This window comes from Trifolium pratense, unplaced genomic scaffold, assembly GCF_020283565.1.
Source record: "Trifolium pratense cultivar HEN17-A07 unplaced genomic scaffold, ARS_RC_1.1 scaffold_76, whole genome shotgun sequence".
Lineage (NCBI taxonomy): Eukaryota > Viridiplantae > Streptophyta > Magnoliopsida > Fabales > Fabaceae > Trifolium > Trifolium pratense.
This window is the reverse complement of record NW_025721058.1, coordinates 51,274-65,256: the sequence shown is the minus strand read 5'-3', so window position 1 is coordinate 65,256 and position 13,983 is coordinate 51,274. Positions and strand designations below refer to the sequence as shown.

At 36.4% G+C, this 13,983-nt stretch overlaps 2 pseudogenes; both read right to left on the bottom strand.

Annotated features, from left to right (window-relative positions):
* Positions 1-3,726: 3,726 nt before the first annotated feature.
* On the bottom strand, positions 3,727-5,968 carry LOC123901739 (annotated as a pseudogene).
* Positions 5,969-10,168: 4,200 nt separating this feature from the next.
* LOC123901738 lies at positions 10,169-13,591 on the bottom strand (annotated as a pseudogene).
* Positions 13,592-13,983: the final 392 nt, after the last annotated feature.

Sequence of the window (13,983 nt, the reverse complement as noted above, 5' to 3'; positions counted from 1 at the left end):
TGTTGTGGTGTGATTGGAGCTGAGAATTCATGCTTGATTCCTTCAGAGATGCAGAATTCAAGGAAGCTTGCATTCTCAAACTCTTTACCATGATCACTTCGTATTCTAACAATAGCAGAGTTCTTTTCTCTTTGGAGTTGAAGACAAAGTTCTTTGAGTGCATCAAAACTTTCAGACTTGTCTTTCAGAAATTCAATCCATGTGAACCTTGAAAAGTCATCTACCATTACGAACGCGTACCTTTTTCCTCCAAGACTCTCCACTTGCATTGGCCCCATCAGGTCTATGTGCAACAGTTCTAGTACCCTTGTTGTGGTAAGATGTTGCAACTTTGGATGCGACATCTTTGTCTGTTTCCCTATCTGACATTCTCCACATATACTCCCTTCCTCTATTTTGAGCTTTGGAAGTCCTCTGATTGCCTCTTTAGCTATTGCCTTTTTCATGCCTTTGAGATGCAGGTGGCCAAGTTTTTGATGCCACAATTTTACCTCATCTTCTTTGTTAATAAGACATGTGGATACATCTTCTTCTTTAGGAATCCAGAGATAACAGTTGTCTCTAGACCTTACTCCTTTCATCAACAGTTCTCCTTGCTCATTTGTAACTAGGCATTCAGCTTTTGTGAAGTTGACTTTCATGCCTTGATCACAAAGTTGACTTATGCTGATAAGATTTGCTTTAAGCCCTTTTACAAGCAGCACATTATCTAGCTTTGGTAAGCCATGGTTTGCAAGTTTACCAACTCCCTTGATCTCTCCTTTGGCCCCATCTCCAAAGGTCACAAAGCTGGAAGCATATGACTTCAAATCTTCAAGATAGTGTTCAACACCTGTCATGTGTCTAGAACAGCCACTATCAAAGTACCAAGTTTCTCTTGAAGAAGCTCTCAAGGATGTATGAGCTATTAGACCCGTGATCTTCTTCTTTTCTCTCCATTCCATTCTGGTTGTAATATTAGGAAAAGCAGGTGTATAGCTTTCTTGATGAACTCTCCTTGGATATCCGTGCAGCCTATAGCAGAAGGGCCTAATGTGTCCTTTCCTACCACAATGATGGCATGTCCAGTTATAGAACCTGGGCATAGGATGTCCCATCAGATGTCGCGACAATCCTCCTGACACAAACGTACTGCTGATTGGAGTATGTACAGTAGCATTGTTGAACTTCATCTGCTGCTTTACTCTTTCATGTTCAAAACCAATGGGCTTAGGTTTCCCATAGTTTTGTCTCTGTAACATTTCCTCAAAGGCATCAGTACCTTTGGTCATCATTTTAGCCACTTTTGTGATTTGATCCAAGTCAGCATTTAACTTGGTCACTTCTTCACCTTGTTCAGCAACTTTACACAGGAGGTTAGACTTCTCCATTTCCAACTGTCGAATTTGACTACTCTGATCTTCAACCTTAATGTTGAGATTATTAATGTTCATGAGTAAGTCATTTCTTTCAGCTTGTAGTTTGCCATTGATCTTCTTTTGTTTCTCCAATGCTTTGCAAACTTCTATGCTTCTATTATGAAGATCTTTGTAAGTTGCAGCTAGTTCCTCATAAGTTACCTCCTCATCACATGATTCTGAGTTAGATACACATACCCCTGTTAGAGCATTAACAAATTTGGCAGATTCTTCCTCCTCTGAATCTGTATCAGACCATGAAGCCACAAGACTCTTCTTTTGCCTTTTTAGAAAGGTTGGACATTCAGGTCTGATATAGCCAAAACCTTCACATTCATGGCACCTAACTCCTCTTTCATCTTCATTTGTCTTCTTCTGAAAGCTGGACTGTTTGTTGTTGTTGAATCGACCATTTGGCTTGGCCCTTTGATCTACTTTCTTCATCAACTTGTTGAATTGTCTCCCAAGCATAGCCATGGACTCAGCTAAGCTTTCTTCACTTTCAGATTCAACTTGTAAGTCATCAGCAGTGCTTTTTGAGGCAAAGGCTAGATTCTTATCTTTCTTTTCATTCCTCCTGTTCAAGCCAATTTCATAGGTCTGAAGTGATCCTATGAGTTCATCTAAGTTCAGGCTGGAGAGATCGTGAGCCTCCTCAATGGCTGTTACCTTCATATCAAATCTTTTAGGCAGAGATCTGAGTATTTTTCCAACTAACTCCTCATCTGAGATAGGTTTTCCAAGCGCATCAAATGAGTTTGCAAAATCAAGCACATTCATTTGAAAGTCATGAATGGTTTCTTCCTCCTTCATTCTGAGATTCTCAAAGTTGGTTTTGAGCATCTGGAGCTTAGACAGCTTAACTTTTGATGTTCCTTCATGAGCTTTTCTCAGAATTTCCCACGCAAGCTTAGCAGTAACACATCTCTTTACAAGCCTAAACATATTAGCATCCACACCATTGAAGATTGCATACAAGGCTTTGGAGTTGCCAAGTGCTAGATCATCCTCATCTTTTGTCCATTCATCATGTGGCTTCTTGACATTAGTTTTATTGCCATCTTTGTCAAGAACCATTGGTGGTTCCCATCCACGTAACACAGCCTTCCATGTCCTGCTGTCAATTGATTTTATGAAAGCCTCCATTTTAGATTTCCAATAATCATAGTTCTCAGGACCTGTCAGTAAGGGGGGTTTAGACACTGACCCTCCTTCTTTATCCATTGTACCAGAAAGTACTCTCCCTGGAGCTCACCCAAAATAACAGAACAGGGTGCCCGCTCTGATGCCAATTGAAATTCTGGTATCACTAGAATGATGTTGCCTAAGATGTCCCAACAACTACTTTGTGAACAATGTTGTTTTCTATTGTTGGCACATCTTATATAACATATAAAAACTGACAGAGAAATAAATAAAAGACACAAGTAATTGTTAACCCAGTTCAGCCAACTGCCTACTCTGGGGGATACCAATCCAGGAAGGAAATCCACTAATAGCTCTAGTTACTAAGACCTCCAGCAAACCCTAGGATTTACGCCTTACACTAAGACCTCCAGCAAACCCCTGGTTTACGCCTTATAACCTCGACACTACTCATGCAACTTCTGCCTAGGAACTCCTAGACATGAGATCCCATCTCACTTCCACTCACACAACACAACCTGTGTTGATTATACAATGTTGGGAAAGATGTGGTGACAACTTGTCAAGACAACACTTCACTCTTGCTTAAAAGCTTCAAGTGAATCACACACGGTAAACTCCGTACTTCAAAGCTTAGGAGCAACCTTAAACTAATAAACTTACTTCTTAACTCGTGTTATAGAATCCACAAGCAAGAATTACAATCAAATAATAAAAGACTCAACAAAGACTCAATATGTGAACTAATAATTTTTCAATGAGATACCTAGTCTTGAGCTTGGTCTTCATATATATAATGATTAGGCACGCTCCTCTTTCTTCACAAATGCTCAGACGCTCCTTGAGAATCATAAAGGATGATCTGATACTTTTTCAATCTTCATTAAGGATATATCAAGACTTTCCAAAAGTGTTTAAAGGACTTTATATGATAGGATAAGTCATCCAGCTATTCCATTAAGTTTGTCTTATCCTTAAAGCTCCTGATCAGATCAAATCTCCATTGAGCGTGCTCTTTAAGTGGATTTCCATAAATAGCAGATGCTCTCATAAATGCGCGAGATTTCCATGAATAAATATGATGTTGTAACATGTTTTCCAACATCTTGTTAGTATATTTGTTTTAGCAAAATTAAGCCAATTCGAATATCCAACAAAAACTCTAAAGAAATAGAGTACCTGAGAATTGAGATGTTACTTCACATAACCAACACAGAATTCAGGGTTTTTTACTAAGAGATCTATTATGTAACTCTAGCAATCGCCCAAGAGTTTCTAAAGACCATCTGTCCTCATTTTGGGCATAGACCTTTTGATTTAGAGAATCAATTATTATGCTGACATTGCCAAACCCATATATTTGATGGCCATTATGCATTCTACCAGGTTTAAGTTTGAACAGTAAACCATGATCCCGAGCATAGGCTTCAATGATTTCTTTCACGCTCATTTCATTCGCACCATCTGCACTGATATAGGCTGCTGCTTTCTGATGAGTCTCAAATTTCCTCTGCTCACTTACCCTGATATAATAGCTTATCTTCTCCTTCAAACCAGGTTGGACAACTTCCATGCCTTCAGCAGCCTGGTTCATCATAACAAGACCGCAATTGAGCTTGTATCAAATAAGTTCATTTGCCAAAAGTTCTTTTGGAATAAGTTCTTTCCAGCCCAAAAACCATTTCAAAACTTCATCAAAGTTAGGATTTGAGCACAACCAACGATACAAAACTGTAAGCCACTTGGTAAAGAAGATATCCATCGTGTCAACCATCAGATGAACCGGGATAACTGAAGCCCAGTTCATTACCCAATAAAACTGATCAAGTTTCTGACTTGCTGGGTTCACTTGAAAGTCATCGGATACAAATACAGCCTTCAGCTTTGGTACAATAAAACGGTGCATAAGTTGTTGCCAACTATCAGAATCAAATACAGTCTTCCAAGGGGACAATATGGCATATGCAGAACCATCACTTGGATGCCACGCATCAAGAACAGTACTCAATTTGAAACGAATCGTCTGGTAGATACCCTCCAATTTGTGCCCTAGCATAGGTAGCCATGGATGCACCCATGTGTGGATAGGAATGGTCTCTTGATGTGGTTCCCAAGTACCAACTGCACTTGATAGTTTTGCCATGACTATGGTGTCTAATATAGTAGCAAGAACTGAAGAAGGAAGTAATTTTTCCTATGACTCCAAAAACCTTAGCATCGGCTCAGGATCCCGTGCATGCCAAGTATTGATACCAGATATTCTAACAGCTGGTAATACAACCTCTGAAACCAAGTGAGTATAAGGTGACGACGTGTCCCAAATATCAAAACAATCATCACCTTGAAGCAATTCCTTCCACTGTGATACCAACTCCAAACCATGAGAAGGATTTCGAAGAGGATCCCATCCTTGGAACACTCTGATAAACAAAGGTAGAGCATATGAACAAGCAATGCATGACAAGTTACACAACTTATAGTCCTCAGGATATCTTTTGTGCATGTCTCTAGAGCATTGAGCAAGGGAGTCCAGTGTTGATGTTCCTATGGTGTTCTCTTCTCCAACTTGGTCCAGCACATTCAATATTTTCTCATAATTATCCAACTGATTCTTTTGAAATGATGCCTCAACTTCCAAGTTCTCTTTTTCTTTTTTCAAGCTAAGTGCTATATCCCTCTCTTTCCTCAAATCACTATCTATCTTTTGGATGTCAGCCTCAGCAAACCAAACTATTAGTGCTACGTTATGCTGAAGCTCAGGCATTGGGACATCCTCTTCCTTTGCTTTCTCCTCAGCATTCAAATCAGAGAAATTTGTATACACTCGTACCTCTGGGCCCCGCATATCATAAATTTTCTGAACAACCTCTGAATCTTCTTCTTGCTTGCTAGCCAACAAATCTTCAGCAGTTACATACTCTACTTTTTTCTTCTTCTTCCACTGCTTTAACCACGAACTTCCAACTGTAGGCTGCACATCTCCTACCGGTGCATTCTTCTTTTCCGTCTGCAAAGTAGGCAACGGCGTTGTAGTCTTCTTCGATTCATTAGATCCATTCAAAATATCAGGTTTCATAGCCTCAATAGGATTCAATATACCCTGCTGATTCGTCCCAAGACCACCACCAAATTTATAACCCATCTTCGCCAGAAGCTTACTTCCAATTCTTTTTGTATGATTCTCAAAAGCCCCAAAATCCAAAGATACCCCCTGACCTAGACCAGCATTCTGCTTCTGCGCCTTCTTCTTCTCCTCCAATCTCTCCTTCTCCCTCCTCATTGCTCCCTCCTTAATCTTCTTCCCAAACTCAGTAGGCAAAAAATCATCATCACCATTATCATTCACATCAGATTCATTAGAACCAAAATTCTCATCTTTTTCTTTCAAATTATCATCAAAATTATCTTGATTAGGCATCAAATTTAGAGCAGCAACAAAAATCAACGGTTTAGTGAGGTCCTGTTTCTTCGAAAAATCACGGTATTTTCTTCGCTTTCTACGGGAATACTCATCATCATCATCGTCTTCAGAATCCGCAAAAACTCCATAGAGAACATCCTCTGTGGTTTGATGTCGTTTCTCGCTTCGCTTTCGACAGTAGAATTCACCTTCAAAATCGTTCTCCATTTCAAATTTCAACAAAACTGGGGAAAGCCAAGGGAGACGGCGGACGGTGTGCGCAGCGGCGATTTGGTTATGTGAAGAGTTGGGAGAGGTTTTTTTTGTATATATATATATATATAGACAGCTTATTAAAAAAAAATCTTTATTATATATATATATATATAATATAGAGACAGCTTATTAAAAAAAAAATCTTTTAAAAAAAGGATTTAAAAAAAAAGAATTATAGAAACTCTTCTCAAAAAAAGATTTGAAAACAAGGAATAAAAAAAAAATCTTCTAAAAAATTAAAAAAAATCTTCGTATCCAAAAAAAAAAACTTTATATTTTCCATTTTTTTTAGAATTTATGGTTTTGTGTTTATGTTTATTTGTGCTTATGTTTATTGTGTTAATTATTTCTTATAAACTTATTTATTCAATTTTTTATGTTTCAGGGACAAATAATGGTCCATATTTATTTTTAATCAAAAACTATAAATTTTATTAGAAATATTTAGGCTTAATTATATCTTTGGTTCTTTATCTTTATTTTATGTTTATCTTTTAAAATTTCAAATTGGTCCCTTATCTTTTCTTCCGTTTAATAAGTTGGTCCATTCCGTCAACTTTTTGAATGACGGTGACACTAGCAAACGGAAAACACACGTGGACTAACACCTGGATTTTTTAACATGTCATATGTCAGGTCATTTTCTTTAAAAAAAAATTTTACAAAATCTTTAAAAATTATGAATCTTTTAAATTTTTTTTTTTTAAAAAAAATCAATAATTCCATTTCAATTCGGCTTAATTAGTAAAATGGTCCCTTAAAGACATTTTTTGTTTCAGATTGGTCAAAAAGGTCCGAATAGGTCCCTTAATGAAAAAAATGTCTGAATAAGTCCCTTAAAGACATATCCGTTAATCAGTTTGGTCCCTAAAAAAATGTTCGAATAGGACTAAACTGATTAACGAATATGTCTTTAAGGGACCTATTCGGACTTTTTTTTCTTTAAGGGACCTATTCAGACATTTTTTTCTTTAAGGGACCAATATGAAACCAAAAATATCTTTAAGGGACCATTTTACTAATTAAGCTTTTGAATTGAGTGTTGCTCTATAGCAACATAGAGTGAGTGAGAGAGGGAAAATGGCTCAACCTTACCCTCTCTGTTCTTTCATCAATTCTTTCATCACACCCAAACTTCCCAACTTCAATCATACATCCAATAAATTCAAAACTTTCTTCTCTTGCCAACCTTACAATTCTCTTCAAGATGCAAATCTCAACGACCCAGATGCAAAAATCTCATCTTTATCCAAACCTAAAATCTGGGTCAATCCCAAAATAAAATCGAATTTGGAATAAACCCCAAACAGCGATTTCATCTCTTGAATCATGTGATCCTAATAAGCAACAAGTTTATGAAATCTTGAGTGGTTTAGGAGACAATGTTACACAAAGATGTTATGGAAGATTTGCCCGAAAATTAGCTAGTGGAACTTAAAGTAATCCCACATAAAGACAACAATGCAACATCTTGTAGCACCCCAATTATGTCCTAGCCTTCTTCTTTTCTCCGCGATTACGATCGATTTATGTCGCTTTTTTATAACGATTTATGTCGATTTATGTCCTAGCCTTCAACAATTGCATCAGTGCACCTGCAGACACATAATTAACTAAAAAATGGTGAACAACAATAAAGGCTCAAAACATTTAGAGTAAGAACAGAGTCAAAGAGTGATATGAAAATAATTGCATTTCTGAGGTTAGAAAGAAAATCAATCTATCAGATTCATCACATTGGTACATTTCTAACAAAGCCATTTACAAATAATGTACTCCATTTACTTTTGTTAATCTAAAAAATGAAACAACAGAAACCAAAAGAAAATTCATTCAAAAAGAGAAGAAGAAGAAAAGAAACCAAATAAAATTAAATTAGCAGAGATTTTGAGAAATGTGGGTACCTTTAAGATTATGTTTGGGATGTGAGCAATTTTGGACCATGTTGCACTTGTTATTGTCTCACATTCTTCCATTAAGAGGGGACAATTAACTATTTCTAGGGTCTGTAATTTGGCAAGACGAGACATTCCTTCGGGCAGGTAAGCTATAATTTCACAGTAATAAATGGTGATGTGCTGAAGTGAGGAGAGGTTCAAAATCCAATCTTTTGGAGGGAAGGAAGATAGTTGAAGTCTTCCAAAAACCAAGTTCCAATATCCTGAATTTTTTGATCAGAAAAATTGACAACTTCAAGAAGCTCCAGAGAAGTTAGATTTTGCACCCAATTTTCTGGGAATTTTTTCATATCCAGATCAACGTTCTCTAGCTGCAAGTATTTTAGCTTGGAAAGAGGAGGGAATTCAATCAAACATTTTGAGTTTATTATTGCTTCCAATGTCTCCATATTGGAACTACGGAATTGTAGTCTCTTGTCAAGGTTTGGAAAATAGGCACACGGTTCAACATTGGACATTCGTCAATTGTTAAAAAAGAAAGTCGTGGAGGAAATGGAGGCAAGGAGAGATTGTGTGACTGTGAACAGTTATGGTCATCTTCATTGACAACATCGTTCATCCTCCACCATCCCTTCAACTTATTGTTTTCGCATAAAAAGAGTCTTTCTAAAGATGGGAAGAATGTTTCAATATTAGCCTTTGCAAGCTTAGTGATAATAGAAGCATGACCTTGACCAAGGATCAATATCAGAACCTGATGATGCTGCTTAAGAAGACAGGTTCAGAAAACATGACTAAGAGAGGTAATTCCTATGTTGCCAACTACATCTGTTTTTGCTTACATTAAACAAAATGAAATTATTCATATTCCTATAGTAGTGAATTTTCCTAATGGTAATGTAATAGCTGCATGCATAAGTGGAGCTGTGGAGAAATAAAGATATCTAATGTATTTGCCTCAGTTTGAAGTCACTCTAAACTAAGTATCAAAATTGTGTAATGAACAAAATTGCAATTTGATATTTGAGACTAATAGATGTGTGATACAGGCAAAGAAGGATTTGAAGAGGATTGGTTTGGCTAAGGAGTTTGTTGCTAAGGGTCCAGATAAGAATGTAGTGCCACCAAAAATATTTGTGACATCTTAGGCTTAGACACCTTTCTCATGATAGAATGGAATGCATGTGGTGATGCTGTGACGGTGATACCACCAAAGCCACCATTGACGAGCACAGCCACACATGCAATGTCGTCACTGCTTCCGTTAACTTCTCCGCCACAGATGTACCCTATGGGCCTCCCCATCTGACTTTAGTTAGGTATATAAATCAGACAAAAATCATTTTAGCTAGTCACTATATGAGTTTGTATCAAGGTTAAAATTGCAAGAAATAGCTTTTTAAGGAAAGATAACAAATCCAAAACTCATGTCGATTCACCAGGAACAATTTTCCAAATCCACTGTCTTTGAAAATTTGGATCCAAAATACGAATTTATTATACATTACCGATCCGATTCCAACTATCCACCAATTAGAACACAACACAAGTAGATCATTCATGGAAAAGTTGTAGAACAGATCAATCAATCAGCCTCTTATGTTCAAGCACAATAACATTACAATTAAAGACAAGGAAAATATTCATCAATGATAATTAAGAAAAACATCAACAGCCTTTTCACGCATCTTCTCCATGCTTCCATTTCTTATATTGAGCAAGCTAGCTAGCTCAATATAATTCTTCTGGAATATGGTCAAAAGAAAAGCTTTTCCCCCTTCCAGTTTCACCTGTAATTAAGCATTCAAATAATCAGTTTTTTCATGCTAAAATAACAATTTAAAAAAATTTACCTTAAACTTGAAACTGCAAATAAGTAAGTGAAGAAAATAAATTGCAAGTATAAATTAGAGCCAAAAAAATAATTAAAAACTGTTTCAAAAGGTTTAAATAATGGAATCTATTTACTTTCAAAAATCGACAAAACTAAACAATAGAGACCAAAAATACTAGTAGTTGTTTTAAGAAGAAATGTGTGTACCTTTCTAATCTTAATCACTTTTTATGATTATGTTTGGGATTTGAGCAATTTTAGTCCAAGCTGCACTTGTTTCTGTCCGGCATGCTTCACCTAAGAGTGGACATACAATGATTTCTAAGGTGCGTAAGTTGGTAAGACGATGCATTCCTTTGGGCAGCAATACCAGATCTGTGCAATTGTCTATCTTGATGTGCTGAAGTGATAAGATGTTGCATATCCAATCTGGCAATGCCTTTAGATCCATACAAAATTGAAAGGTGATTTTTTGGAGAGAAGAAAAACGGATGAGGTCATCTTTAAACCATATTTCAATTACTTGAAAATATTGACTTGAAAGATCGTCAAACTCAAGATTCTCAAGAGAAGTACAATTTTTCAACCAATCTTGTGGGACGTTTTTCATATCCACAATGGTTTCATTAATGCGCAAGAATTTGAGCATGGAAAGAGGAGTGCAACCAATCGAGTATTGTGAAGCTGCACTACATAGTGTTGCTTGCAATATCTCTACACTGTAGTAATTCAATGACAAGCTCTTAATGTTTGGAAAAGTAGGCATGCAAATCAGCATCCGACACTCTCTAACTGCCAATTTAGATAGACAAGGAAACTGAGGCAACAAGAGATGATGTGAAGAGTTAATATCATTTAAATCATCTCCCATCCTTCTCCATCCCCTCAGCTTATCACATTTATAAATGTGTAGGCTCTCCAAAGATGGGAAGAATGATTCATGAAGAATAGGCTCTTCGTAATATATGTACTCCAAATAATTAATGCAGCGTAACTTAAGTGACTTAAGGAAAGGAAGACGTTCCACCGGTGGGAGGTATCGGAAAGCTTTGCAATAACTAAGAGATATTTCAACAATATTTGTGAGTGGAGAAATCCATTTGGAAAAAGTCACACCTTTGTGATGATGTATACTCAATTTACCAAATCTAACTGGTTGCTCATCTTTGAAGGTCTGAGTATTAATCTCAAGATGTCTCAAATTGATTAATTTTGAGATAACTTTTGTAGAAAGTACAACTTCAGCACCAATTCCCAATGAAACTTTTATTGTTTGTAAACAAAATAGATTATTGCCTATAGATTTGGAACCACTTTCTAGTCCCCCACACTCTAACAAGTGAAGATATCTTAAATGCTTCAATTTTCCAATGTAACCAAAAAGCTTGCTCAAAAATAAATACTTCAGTTTCAAGACACGTAAGTATTTAAATGTTGAAATAATTGTCAAATCATCTTCATGGCATATCTTTTGGCCATTGGAAGTAAACATAATCAAAGTTCGCAGCTTACTAGCATCCAATGATTCCAACAAACAAACTGCATCTGATTCCACTGATACATGCACTGGTCTTCCTATAATTTTTTTTGCCTTATTGTCCAAGTAACAACAATCATTTCCAGCAACTTGTGTTGCAAGATCGTGCATTAAATCGTGCATTTTAAAACAGTTTATATAACCATCTTCATTCAATTTTACATCTTGGAAGAATGATTTCATCAAGAAAATATTAACAAATTGGTTACCAACATCTTCCATGTATTGCCCTTCGACTGAACATTCAAGATAACCATGTGCCATCCACATTTGAATCAACTCACCCTTCTTAAATTCCCAATCCTTAGGATATAAAGAGCAATGAGAAAAACACTGTTTTTGTTGAGGTGACAAGTTTCGGTAACTCAATTTTAGGACCGGCATGATGTTATCTTTTTCCTCGCACAATTTCCAAAAGTCACCTCACAAGACATGACCCCATTCATTTTCTTCTCTTTTATTCTTTAATATGCCTCCCAATGATCTAATTGCTAATGGAACGCCTCTGCACTTTTCTGCTATCTTCTTGCCGGTTGATTCGAGAGTTCGATTCACTCCAGTGGTATCATCCCTAAATGCAATATTCTTTAATAAACTCCAAGAGTCTTCTAGAATCAACCCATTCAAAGCATAGGGGACACATACACCCATGGTTTGAGCCACAGTTCTACTACGAGTAGTCACTATAACCTTACTTCCTTGAGCACCACACATCAAGCAAGTCCACAATTTATCCCACTTTTCAAAACTATCGTTCCAAATGTCATCTAGGACTAACAAGTATCTCTTACCGGATAAATTTCCACCAAGCATATTTTGCAAGGTGTCCAATGATAATGTATCATCAATTTTTTTCTTGGTTAGTGACTCCAACATGTTCTTCACAATAGTTTTGACATCAAAGTTATCAGAGACACATACCCACATACTCTTATCAAACAAATTTTGAACTTCGTCGTCACCATATACCAACTGAGCAAGAGTTGTCTTTCCCAAACCACCCATCCCAACAATAGCCACCAAAGAAACATTCTGATCTCCATGGGATTGTCTCAACAAGTTTACAATCTTCTCTTTGTCATCATCTCTTCCAATGATATTTGATTCTAACACATAAGAACTGGTTTCCCTCCATTCATTGTTAGGTTTCTCAACAACCACAACATTGGAGTTTAGAATCAACACATACATATCTCTCACCACATCATCAAAATTTTTTGTGTTTTCTCAATCTCATTAGCCATTTTATGGCGGAAAGCAAATTTGTTTGGAGAGAATGGATTAAGTACCTTTTTTACTTTGTTTTGATGATGAGGTTCATCCCTTTTTTGTATCATATCTTGAATAAGAAATTCATCTAGCAAGTCATCTGCAGGAATAAGCACATCTTTAAGCCTTCTTACCCAGTTTTGGACGGCATGACTTTGCTCTTGTTTCTCCTCAGCATCAAGCAACACAGCTCTAATAGATTCAACTGTGTTCTTAAGCCTTTCCAATTCATCCATGACACCATTAATCCGTCCAAATTCACGTATGGCAGCAGAAGCCAACCTGACAAAAGAAATTTTCAGCATACCAACTAACTGTTTACATTTTGATACTTGTCTTCTAGTTCTAGTAATAATAAACAACCGTGTATGATATGATATATAAAAGATTGAATATTAAGTAACCTGTTAATGAGGGTAGTAGCAACACCATATGGAATTTTCTCAGCCATTCTTCAAATCAACAAAAATATGAAAACACAATTGAAAAAGTTGCTATAAGTTTGGTAATGAGAAAGAATGGAATAAGAAAATGGAGTGTGACAGATAATATATTAATATGAAAAATAACAATAGTTAATCAGGCATGTAGCCGTTGTGTCCCCCCACCTCATGATGCCTCACATGGCTCCGCAAAGGGTTCTTTCTTTCCAATTAAATTTACACACCTTTGTTTTATAACCATCAATGATAAATACAAAGTATCTCTTATTATTTTATATTATTTTATTTACACACCATGAAATCATATGCTTAGTTTTTGTTTGACTGCAATCACATGCTCAGTTGAAAGTAACTTGTCGCTAAAAAATATAGTGCCCTTTACATTAGCTGTGTCCGTGTCCCGTTTTTTATGTTAGCAGTATCAAGTGTCTTAAAAAAATATTAAAATTTGTATTGAAATTAAAATATTGATGACTACCCAACATTACAAGATATTACTACTATTTTTCATTCCTTAACACGCATACATAAATTGCTACCTCTATCTTTTAACATAACACTCGAATATGCATCTAGGCAGTCAAGGAATGGCGTTAACGAAGTTCTGAAGTCGGCTAACTAGAATCATGCAAATAATCTCTCTGCTCAATGATGAAGTGTAGACCAATGTCCCTCTAGTGCAGATTGGTTCAGGCAAGTTAAACCGTGCATCTGGAACAGAATGTCTGATCAATATCCAAGTTATGTCACCATTATTGAAGTGTGTAGTACAAAAGCCATAGC